The following is a 12,784-nucleotide window of genomic DNA, read 5'->3' as shown; positions in this document are numbered from 1 at the left end:
GATACAAGATCTCTACGCCGTTGATCTCGTAATTTTAATGGGTTCTGGACAAACTTTTCCATTCCCTCAAATCCAGTGCTACAGTAGAGGTGCAGTTCACAGACGATCAGAGGCAACCAACCAGTCAGGCCATCTAAAATATTCGAATTTCGTACGTGGAGAAGTGCTGAATAATTTTCGGTTGTTGAAAGAGTTGAAACTTTAAGTTGTGTTTGGTTTAAAGGAAAAGGCAAAAAAACATAGTAAAGATTTTCTACCTTTTCCTTACTTTCCCTACATTTTCCTTCAAATCAAACATAGCCTTATGGTTACTTATTCACTGTTTGGTCGAAGTGCAAGGATACAAGTTTGAACAAATTTCTTAAATTATTATTCTTAATGTTTAACTAATTAACAAATTGTATCTTTACTGTTTAATTATTATCTTAAATCACCCTATTTTTAACAATTGATTAGCTCTATCTTAATTGATATTGCATGATTTGGTTGTTCCCTCGTGTCAGGTGATTCAAACGTTGATTCGAAAGATTCCTTATCAGGGCCAACTTGATGTATTCCTATAAGAGAAAATATTAGAGTGCCTAGGTTGTCTTTACCTGGGGTGGGTACTTCGTGTCAGGTGATTCAAACATTGATTCGAAAGATTCCTTATCAAGGCCGATTTGATGTATTCTTATAAGAAAAAATATTAGAGTGCCTAAGTTGTCTTTACCTTGGGGTGGGCATTTCGTTGCTTTAAGTCAAAGAGTGTTTGAGAGTTCTTTAAGAGAATGAGAGAGCTTGAGAGTATATAATCACGCATACCTTTTTAAATATAAATGAGTGCCTCATATAGGTATAATAGGTCTCACCTTCTTTATGGAGCCGTTTACGGTTGGTTAGGCACATTAATATGTCAATTACAAGATCTGCGTGGAGGTTACGAACTACTCGAATAAATCAGAGGCATGTGATGCAGTAGGCCGCTCTAAGTATCGAGGTATTAACATTCTGGAGATTCTGGGCTGATAATGCAAAGTGGACATATCAACCCGGCTGTAACCTTTGGACATATTAATCCTCCGACCACCGGTGATCAGGGAACCTTTAAAAGAAATCACCACCGAGACTTCCTATTTCTTTCAAGTCAGCTGGTTTGCTATGCTAGGGTGAACTTGGATCAGGTTTCCCGGTCTAGGTGTAGATAATGGGAGTACCTCGGCTTTGAACAACAAAGAAGAAGAGAAGGGCATACTAACCAGTTCCACTGTTGGTGGTGCCAACCGCCCGGAGGAGAAGATGATTGTGAGCTATTGGGACATGCCTTCGACTAATCTCACGAAGCAAGACAGCTCGGTTCAATTTTTTGGTGCAGAATCGGTATGGTTGTCGGGAAAAGATGCTGGAGACGGTTGCTGCCGTGCCAGGAATGGTCGAAGGGATGCCATGCACCGTGTGGTGGGGTACCCGGAAATGGGGATCGAAGGAGCTAACCATCGTCCATTAGAGCTTGGAATTGCTTGATCGCATCTTGAGAGGTGGTGCCCATTCGAGGACCCTTCTTTCTAAAATATTAGTTTTTCTCTGTCTCCCCTGTTTTCTAACGATGGAAAAGAAGACCATTAAAGAGAGAAAGAAAACGATGACATAGAAGCTAACCCCAACCAAAAGAAAAAGAAAACAGGGGAGTGTTAATAAATGCTAGCCTCTTCAGACTCCTCCCCTCCCTCTCCTTGCAATTCAATTCCAATCTTCGCTTTGCTTCTCTTTGATTCAGAAAAAAGAAAAAAAAAACAGTTAGACCCAATTTGAGTAGAGTCGATCTTTTAACATGCTTGTAGAAAATTAGCATTGTTGTTATACCCAATCTGAGCAGAGTCAATCTAAATACAGAAATGCTGATGGTGGCTATGAACAGAGGTGGAGATGATGGAGTAGAGCAAGGAAGGAGAAAAGGGGGGAGGGGATGACGTGAGTGAACTATGGAGTGGATCTGGGAATTGTTGCGGCTGTGTTGAGAGGAAGATGTGAATGAACTATGGTTGTAATTTTTCTTTTTGAAATCATTAATGAAAATCAGATCAGATTAGCTTGAATGGGAGAGGCCATGGAGTGGATTTGGGGACCTCAACCCTCGATCTATGTTGTTGAGGGAATCATTCAAAGCTTTCTTCAAGTTAAAAATTTCATTGTCGCTAGTAGGCCTGTTCACGGGCCAGGCTTCGTCCTGACTTGCATTATGTTGGGCTCAGGTTTTGGGTCGAGCCTCATTCAAATTTTTGGCAAAAGCCAAGCCCAAGCCTAGCCCGTGAACAAGTATAATCACTAAGATCAAAGGTTTCTTTGTCTCCAAAACATTATCGTCAGAGTTGTGATCCACTTCCTCTTCCTAAATTTTTTCATCAGTTGAGTTTTATTTTGAAAATTTGAGAAATAGTAGGGAGCAAATTCAATATTTTGTTTCTTTTTGTTAGCACTTAACGGCGATGTCAATTTTCAGAAATAGTAGGGGTACTTCAAGACAATATGTAAACATTAAGTGTAGAGTTAGTTAATTAGATAAACCATAAGGGTATTTTAAGAATTTTTCCCTTATATTTAATTACATTCTGTTGTTTAAAACTATGATTTGCACTTTTGACTGATGCAAAATTCGTAATTTTGTTGTGTCATTTGCACACAATGGTGTAAAATTTATATCACCTTCTCCGTACCTTACTTCCCTCTCATTTAAAGTAGGGATCACGTCATTTTATTTCTTACCCTATCAGTGTCTCAATCTCTTTTCACTTAGGTTGTGTTTGGTTGCAATGCAAATAAATTTGTACTAATGCAAAATCATGGCAGTGCAAATTATTTGAGTGTAAATTCTGACCTATTTTTGTTTCAAATTTTAGTTTATTTTGTTTAATTGCAGTACAAATGAAGTAAATTAAGACATGAAACAGAATAAAGTAAAATCCAATACAAAATTAAACCAGAATTTGTATTTTTTAAATTTGCACTCCCATGTTTATACTAGTGCAAATAAAATTGCGCTGCAATTTTATGTGGATCACAGCCTTGAAATGTGGATCATGTCATCCTACTTCTTATCTTATTTCTCACAAACAAACAACATTAAATCAAATTTGAAGTAATAATAAATCAGAATTGACACAGCCCATTTCCACTCCCACCCATTTACACTAGTGCAAACAATCAACAAATATGTGGAAAATTATATATGTATTATTAGCAATATTGTTTTGCAACTTTCAACATAGGATAGGATCTCATTTTTATTGTTTAAAGAAATATTAATTCTTTCGCCTTAGCAAATTCTAGAGTACTGAATCTTTTTCATTGTTTTCCACCTTATTCCAACTTTACTAGTAAATTGGGAGCACAAAACTATGACAACCACATGGAACTAACCTTTCTAAACAGTAAACACCACTTTTACTTGGGTATATTAAGGCTGTGTTTGGTTTGAGAGAAAAGGTAAGAAAAAGAAGGGAAAGGTAGGGAAGTTTGTACAAACCAAACACAGCCTAATGATAAAAATATGAGGGCATGTTTGGTTCACAGGAATAGGGTCTGGCCATTCCTATTCCAACTGTTAGGTTGGGCTGAATCAGAATCCTATTCCCATTCCTATTCCTTCTGAAATGGCATTTTCCCATTTGAGGGATGGTCATTCCCTCCCCTACCATTGAGAATGAAATCTTATTTCAGCTTATTCCAATTCCTGTTTGAACCAAACAGACTATGGAATAGACCATTTCAATTTCAATTCTGATTCTGACTATAAACCAAACGATTGTTATTTTTTTTGAATGGATATCATAGAATACACTGTAAAGCAATATGAAATAAAAACAGTCAGAGATCTAGTGTGTTTGGTATTGTGGTGTTGTATTCCTTTTTTCAGTTTACTAGAGTTGTATTCCTCTTTTTACCTTTTAGTTTTTTGTTTACTTTAGCTTCACATAAGTGAATCAATATTATTGTTCAGAATTCCTGTTTACTAGGGTTGGTTTAACTTAAAATGAGAACAAGAAGCTTGCATTGGGTAACACATAGGAGATGTTTGAAAAAAATGTCAAAATGATGTTTCTTGAATCGAGAAGTGCATGCTTAAACACAATCATACTCATGCACCTATATTTTTCCAAATTGACCATTTCATCTAAAAAATACCATAAAAATAAGAGGCACACTCAAAGGGTTGATTACCAAGTTTTAACATGCTAAACATATGATAGGGCCCGATACAAAACAACACTACAAGAAAAATGACTTTTAGCGGCAATCAAACTGCCGCTAAAAGAACTGTCCCTATACGTTCTAGTGGCAGTTTTTACGACTGCCGGTATAAACTTTAAACTGCCGCTAAAAGGTTTTTTACTGGTTCGACTGCTGCTAATACTGGTTCAGCTGCCGCTAAAAGTTTGACGTGTGTTTTTTAGCGGCAGTCGTGACTACTGCTAGAAGTATAATTTTTTTCAAATAACCTATTTTTTTATTTTTTTCTAATTTTCTTCATATTTTCTGTTTTCTCTTGTCTGTATTCATTTAAATAGAAATAGAATACGAAAATAAATAAACATCAATTACAAATAAAATTTAAAAAAACATTCTTTATTCAAAATATTTGAATCACAAATACATTTTAATTTCAAATTGATAAATTCTTGGCTTGTAAAAGAATTTCTTTTCTCTGTGCTTCACTCTGCTGTAGTAGGTCTACAAGTTCATTCAATTGCTCTTTCATCTCCTTAAGTTCAATTTCCTTCTCCCACAACTGGCACCTGATGGCACACAAACCAAAACATAAGAATTTAAACAAGGAGTAGGAAATTGGCATCAAACATACAGAAAAAAACTACCTTTTCACTTCTAATTTTGGTTACTGAAACTCATCTTTATTCATGCAAAATACCTAATATGCATCCCATGTTCCCTTGTACCCCAAAAAAGAATGTATCTTCCCCAAGTAATTAAGTCAAGAAATAATCCATTTCTTTTATTTTATTTTGTAATTAGATTTTTTTTTTCTTTTTATAGTTTTGTATATATGATGGAATTTCCTATAAACATTATCAATTTTAATCCATTTGGTAGAGTTTCTAATCAGCCATTAGGCGCTGAGTGTACCTAGATCAGTATATCAATTCTTAGGTCATGCTGGTCTCAGAAGATATGTTGACAAATAGGGAAGAAAATAACTATAATCCCGGAAATTTACTGGTAGGTGCCATCAGAAATCCGATGAACTAAAATTAATTATGGGTTTTGTTGGTTTTATGATTTTATTCTGCCACTGATTTTCTGAACGTAAATAGGCCTGTTGGTTTTTACTGCTTAAAAAGAGCTGATGATCATACAACATTTTATCTTCAGTTGCAGAAATTCTTTCCTGCAATTAAAATTAAATAGATTAAGAGATAATGTGATGTTTTGCTAATTTGGAAATGATGAGGTTATCATGCAGGGCACTTACTAATTTTCCCCTCAGGCACTATGACTGTGAGAGTGGGGCTTTTCCATCTTCTTGTGTTGAGCATTAGTTGGGTCTGTGCTGATGCTAGGTCCCAGGAGATCTCTGATGATTCTAGTGAGCTTTTACTCTGTTTTCAAAGTTTCCATGTTTTGAGCTGCAACCATTTAGAGATTTGTATAATTGAATCTGCCTTTCATTTTGAAAAAGGAGTGATAGTTCTGTTTTCATGATTTTAGTCAAGCAGACATACCAGGAGCTCAAAAGATAAATTTCAACCACCATTCTGCTTTTTTATGAATACATTATGATGTGGGATAGTTATGAGCCAGAGCTGTGGAAACTGAAGAATAACCAGTCAAGAGTTGGAAAATAACTACAAGGGAGGTCTTAGTGTTTATTGGGCTTAAATGGAAAAGATGATTAGGAATCTAGGGTAGGTAAGGTTAAGATGGAGGAATTGGAGATTCACTTTGAAGCTTGGAAAAACTCTAAGAAATTGAAAACTACATTTAGAGACCTTTAATGGCTGAAGTGGCTGAACTGTCTTTTAGTGAATCTCGTTAAGTAGGTTTTAATCTCCTTAATTGCTGAAAAACATGTTAGTTGATTATATGACAATTTATCCATAAAAGCAATAAGTTATTCAATCTTCTACTTCAGTCATTAACAAAAAGCCCTCTAGTAATTGAACTTTTGGCTGAAATTTTGCAAAGATATTTGGAACGACACCAAAAGGACAAAAATTTGAGAAAGTCTGTGCTGTGAAATATGTAGATTTAATATAAAGGTGGTTTGAAAATGTCTGACACAAAAGGGCAAATTCTGGGCTGTTAACCATGGGGAAAATACAATGCATGCATAAATTAAAAAAAAAAAAAAAAACAGAAACAAGATGCAACAAACAAAACAAAAAAAAACTAATTAATTAATAAATCTATTATCTGGCCTAGAAATGACACATCAAAACAAATTAAACCAAATAGAGAATTTTTTGATTTGTTCATCCACCTGAAAGAAGTATTCAACATGCATATCAAGCCACATGCCTCTCTAATGGAAGGGCTGTGAACCATGGGGAAAATATAATGCATGCATAAATAAAAAAAAAAAAACAAAAACAAGATGCAATAAACAAAACCCAAAAAAAAAGTTAATTAATTCATTAATCTGTTATCTGGCCTAGAAATGCCACATCAAAATAAATTAAATCAAATAGAGAATTTTTTATCTGTTCATCCACCTGAAAGAAGTATTCAGCATGCATATCAAGGCACAGGCCTCTCTAATGGAAGGAGTAATATGCCATGAATAAACTATATTACCTCCCATCTACTCAATCACAATCTTAAGATTGTGCTTGAAAAGGGAGAGAATCCTTGCTCTGTTATTTGCAAATGCCATAAGCTTGAAAATTGGATGGCAACCCCACCACCCCCTCCCCTCCTCTCACACCCGAAACCCACCCAATATAATAGTATATATAAACAACTCTTCAACAGAATTCATGCAAATCCTTGAAGGTATTGTTTTAACACCTTCCAGCATTTTGGTAGAAAAAATGAGAAGATGTTGGGTGTGGAGCATATGTCTATACCTAGGGACTAAATCTTTTCTTACAAAACCAACTAGTATTTCCATCTTATTTAATCCATTTATATCTCATTTTCAGTCTTTTAACTTGTCTAAATCTATTTTTAGGTCTTCTTATCTCCTTAATTTATCCCCCTCTAAAGTCCCCACCCCTATTTGGATTCTTGGTTTCTAAGTCTTGTACTTAGGACTTAGAAAAGAAATCATTTATGGAAACTTTTGGCACCAAAATGATTTCACATATAATCCATGTATATCTTTCTTTTAAGAACAGGATTATATCTAATAAAGGCGGTAGGAGGGTACTCCCAAAGAAAAAAGAAGCTGCACATATAAAGGCTCTTCAACAACAAAACAATAATGAAGAGCCACCTTCAGCTTCAAAGCACTTCATCTCAAAAACAGCTATGGTATGCCATATCTTTAAACTCCTGTGTAACTGATAACAAGAAACAGGGAGAATATGTTTTTCATACTAATTCAGAAAATTGTATAAATTTGTCCTCAAAAGATTCTTGTCTTCTTTTTGGTCTATGGACCACATGATACCAGTCTTCAATGCTTTCATTAACAGTGTTAGGAAAGACCAAGCTAATATTGAATAGGTTCAAGAAAAAACACCATATCTTTGCACTGAATGGGCAGTGTAAGAATAGATGTTCTAGTGATTCTAAACTGTGATGACAGAACAGGAGTCGCGAGCCTTTGCTGAATATTTTATTGGTCAAATTCGAGTATGAAAAACCAATTGAACTTACCTGAGATTCGAACTCGATTAGCATCGAACTTGAATCAAGCTTAATCCAATTCAAGCCAAAACTGTTTGATTAAAACTTGAGTCAGTTACACCCCTACAAAATTGTACAAGGATGGTAGGAGTCAAAATCCTTATTCTCAATAGAGGCAGAAAAACATTCTTCAAGATCATCTGAAGTGAAAGACCATTAAAGAAAGCTCAAGCAAGAAACTCACTATAAGCACCAAATCGTCATGCTTTACCATTGAATTTTATTCCACATGGAATATGTACATTGCTCAAATCAAATATGATACTACTTAAATTCGCCTACAATAAATTATGTTTCCTTTTTTCTGGCTTCATGGGGCTACACAACAGGGGTAGCCCATTCCCCATACCCATAACCCCCCAACTCCGGTGGCAACAGGATTTGACCCCAACTCTTTGCTACAACTAGTCATCGAACTTATATTCTTCTTATATTATTCTTTTGATATACAGCAATGAAAAGCAAGAATAAAAAATTGCTAGTTAGTTTCCCAATATTCTTCTTATTCATTTATTTAGTTTTGGGTGTTTGGTAGATCAACGAACTTAAGAACAAAATGAAAAATTCAAGGATACCTTGGCCTGGTGATGAAGGTGAGGAGAGATGGAGACAAGCTTGGCAAGCAATAAAGAAGGTAAACTTTGAAACATAACAATAATTGATAATATTGATGGATTATCATATCTATATTGTTTGAGTTCTGTTTGTGATTTTAATGATGTGTGTATAGAATATATTGATAATTAAAAAAATATAAAAGTTTACAAAAAGAATAGAAGTTCTTCCACTAAAGATACATATTCAGAGATATAAAGGATATCTATTGACTTACAAAAATATCATAGAATGTTTAATTAGAACATGAACATTGCTAGATATAGAATGGATATAAATTATTACTTTTGAGGCCTCGGCTTGGTCTAATGTGCCCTAACATCACATGCCTGTCCTGTTAAATTAATTATCCTTAAAATATATCCTATCCAGACCAATGGACTGAAAATAGTAGTTCAAGCTCATCTAGAGGATGCTCCTTGTCAGGCCATCTCAGCCATGTACACCCTATAAATTATCATTATTAATAAGAACAGATGTCTTATGGTTATGGTACCAAACAGAGCAGAATGGCAAAACATTCACATAACATCCATTTTTAAAGGTTTTTCCTTTTTTTTTTTAAATTTCAGGTAATGATTCTAGTGCACAGAATAATTGGAAGGGGGCATGGTGGCATGATAGCTTTGGTGTGCACTCAGGTAAATATTATATATAAGAATATTTTATGGAAAATGAAGGACAAAAGCATTCAACTTTGAAAGTCCTCTCTGATTCATAAAGATGAAAACATATTCCCAAAAAAGGCTCAATTAATTACACCCAAACAACAGCAGTTCGAGAAACTGTCATGACAGGAAAAATTCAATCTTCTTATGAGCTTCAATCTCATACCACTACCCAAACAAATGTTGACCTTTTCAGGAATTACACCTATTACTGAATTTATCCATCATATACTTTTATCCATATAAAAGTTATAATCAAGTAGAAACCAATTTGCAAATAAGTTATATAAAAGTTGTAATCAAGTAGAAGTTATATAAAAGTTATAATCAAGTAGGACCCTTTTGGTTTCTATAAAAAAAAATTGAAAAAAAATTAAATAATATCGGTGCCAAGTGATTCTCCTATAGATATCTCTAGTTCTGTTCCAACCAGGTCCTCATAGAGTAACACATGAAGAGAACATAAGCAAGGCATTCTCCTGAGACTGTCTTCCCCCTGATGCCCCACTTATAAACATAAGCAGTCCATTTATAAACACTAGAATAATGAGGTTCACATCAACAATTACAGATGAAATACTTGATTGCCAGGAATCCTAACAGAATCATAATTTTCTGCATTAGGCATGACAGGTTTTCATTCTGTTTCTAGTGAAATTCTCCAATAAGAACTATCATAAGAAGACTATAAAGCCATAATTGGAAACATCGAACTCAAGGTTAACAGTTCTAGTGTAAGTGCAACAAAAATATTACAGCTTGTTCCTTCTTTCGTCAAATGAATGAAACCAAATGATGCTTATCTAAAGCAGTAGCAGAAGGCAGAAGGCAAATAGATCATAAAAACTAACAGGTTTGCTGCTTCAAAATCCTTACTTGCATTGAATCAAACACTAGAAAACGGAGTTTCCAAGAAAGCAACGAGATACTAGAAAACGGAGGAATGGCCACTTAACACTAGAAAACAACCATTGATTTTTTCAAACAATAAAAAAACCTAGAAATCAGAGAAAGGGAATTTTACCTAAATCAAATGCCACCGATGTGTGAATGAGATACTTGCCAAAGTGCGACTGTGTGTGAGAGATATTGAGATAAGAGCGAGCGAGAGTGAGATAACAATTGAGAGAGAGGGTCGACTGAGATAGAGAGCTCAAGAGAGAGAGAGGACTAAGAGAGAGACGACTGGGAGAGAAGAGAGACAGAGAGGGCAGGAAGGAAGATGCGCGGGGAAGGAAAAGCTCAGCCCGTGCCTTTTCTCTAGCGGCAGTCGGTGGGTCTTTAGTGGCAGTTTTAATCGACTGCCACTTAAAAACCAATATATTTCTAGCGACAGTCGCCCTACTGTCACCTAAAAAACTGCCGCTATAGGTCATATTTTTTGTAGTGCAACATTATAAGACAAATAATGTCATGGATCTAACCATCTTTGTAGTGTATTGAGATTTAGTGGTGGAAGTTTTGAAATGCCTAATAAAATTCCATGAACAACAATAATTATCAATAGATTCTCATAAGTAACGCAATAGAGTACCATGCAGTCACTAATATAGGTTGCACCTTAAATCCAGATTTTAACCAATCATGTTAAAGTATGCTCAGTTTTTCATTGATTTACATTTTAATAGTGTATCTTATGTTTAACAAGGTGTATTTATCACCATGTTCAACCAATCACATCTTTTGCTTAGGAAAGACAATTTCGTGGGAATTTTTGGATACCTAACCCTAATAGGACCCATTTATCAAAACTCCTATAGGGTTTAGGACATGTTTGGGTTTTTAGATTAAAACCCTATAGTGTTTGGGTTAAGTTTAGGTTTTGTCCTTAAGATACCAAAACCATGCCCATTATTAAGTATGGGAAAATCTATGATGTCTAAAAGACATGATACTAGAAGAGCTTTGACCAATCAAAACCTCTACATACATACATCTATACCACTACTAAAAGCGTAAACGAGAGTGTAGAACTTTTGTTTGTTTAAAATACCCCAATATTTTAATTTATGACCTCTCTAATTGTAAGGACAAAAATCTAATTTAAACAATCACTTTTCTCCTCATTCAAATGATTCTCATTAAGTCATATATTTAAGTTATAACTCCCATTAACATTCATTGAATACTACTCTTGACTATAATATTCCCATCATTGAATTTGGTTACTAATTGTGAGGGCACAAAATGTAGTTTAAATTACTACGTTTCTCCTCATTCAATTCCGTCTTATTAAGTTATTTAGGGTATTAACTCCATTCTTTCATTGAATCCTATATTTGTTTTGTAAAGGATCCTATATTAATAAACTATATTAAAGAAAAATAAGTGTGACAAAAAATAATTGTTTTTATTGATGATATAAATAAAATACAATTTTAAAACAACCTAGAAATGGAGTTGTTTTCCTATTTGGTGGCAAATCAACAATTCAATCTTTTGGATTAAATGTGTTAATCATTGATGCCATAATTAAATAATAATAAAAGTAAAAAAGACAAAAACACACAAAAGTATAAAAAACAAAAAAATGTAGAAAATATTTTAGGCACATTTCTAATAATGTACACTTATCATATTAAATAGACATAAGTTTGACAAATAAGAATAATTTTTATAAACAGAGAAATATAAAAAAATTTAAAACATATTATTTACTATCATGATCATTGTTATCATCATCAAAACTGCCACACTCAAAGCATGTGAACACTTAATAGTATATATAATAAAAAGGTTCGAAAAAGGATTCAAACCGTTCTCCTTGCGTCTCATTAGGCATCTTTACTACTAACCTACCCCACCACTTTTGCTTAAGAGGGATATGACATTTCACTTATGTGATGACAGGTTTAGGACAGGATGGGTATAACTAGGATGAGTTTGAGACAAAGGGTGCTTTCGTGGGTTTGGAAATGGGAAAGACTATTTTCATGGGCATCCTACCCGTTGATACCCTACTTTTGTTGCACGACGCATCGGAGCATCATAAGTTTTGCCATGACACAATGGGCAATGACATTTAATTTGCCAAAAAGAAATGTCTTTATAATGAACTATGAAAGTGAACAAGAGCATAGAAATATTATATAATGCATGTCCAATAAACAATATGCATGCATGAGTTTTACTAGGAAGGTAGCCTCCTCGTTTAATTTAGGCAGCTAAAATGTATAAAAAAGTAGATGAGAGGTGGTGATTTTCAAATGGAAGGGGGGAATGAAAATTTTAAGAGTAATTTTATTGGCTTAGCTATTGACAGAACTCGAAAAAACATAAATTTCTTTTTTTTTTTTTCTCCCAATCCTCTTTTGTTCTATCCTAGAAGGTATAGAGAGCAAAGGAGAAATACAAGAGAGTGATGGGAATTGGGAAGTAAGATTGGTTCTACTCTCTCCTAGATATAAAGATATATTTTATTTCATTTGCTTCCCCATTTTCTCTTTTTTTGAGAAAATATATTCACAACCAAACACAATGTTAAGAATGACTCTTGCTGAAGCATTTTATTTCTTGGGCTTAACAATGAAACCCTTTTCTTTTTTTTATCATTCAAGATGGAAACAAAACAACAGTACAATGATAGAGCTAAAAGAGCTACCGCATCGGAAAGAGCTAAGGCTCAGTTTGGAAGGAGTACAAATATAAATTTGTAGAAT

General features: G+C 34.3%; 1 long non-coding RNA gene across 2 annotated transcripts; it reads right to left on the bottom strand.

Annotated features, from left to right (window-relative positions):
- Positions 1–4,507: 4,507 nt before the first annotated feature.
- LOC104602510 (uncharacterized) lies at positions 4,508–10,546 on the bottom strand. Of its 2 annotated transcripts, XR_736086.3 has the most exons (4): positions 10,150–10,546; positions 7,813–7,905; positions 5,465–5,618; positions 4,508–4,772 (listed from the first exon to the last, which is right to left on the bottom strand). It is a non-coding gene; the product is annotated as an uncharacterized LOC104602510 (long non-coding RNA). The 2 variants fall into 2 exon arrangements; XR_736087.3 differs by lacking the exon at positions 5,465–5,618 and having other exon boundaries at positions 10,150–10,514.
- Between the last annotated feature and the right edge of the window lie 2,238 nt (positions 10,547–12,784).

Source organism: Nelumbo nucifera, chromosome 2 (genome assembly GCF_055504915.1).
Source record: "Nelumbo nucifera cultivar China Antique chromosome 2, China Antique-T2T, whole genome shotgun sequence".
Taxonomy (NCBI): Eukaryota; Viridiplantae; Streptophyta; class Magnoliopsida; order Proteales; family Nelumbonaceae; genus Nelumbo; species Nelumbo nucifera.
Note: the sequence above shows the minus strand (reverse complement) of the source record. Positions and strands in the feature narration are given on the sequence as shown.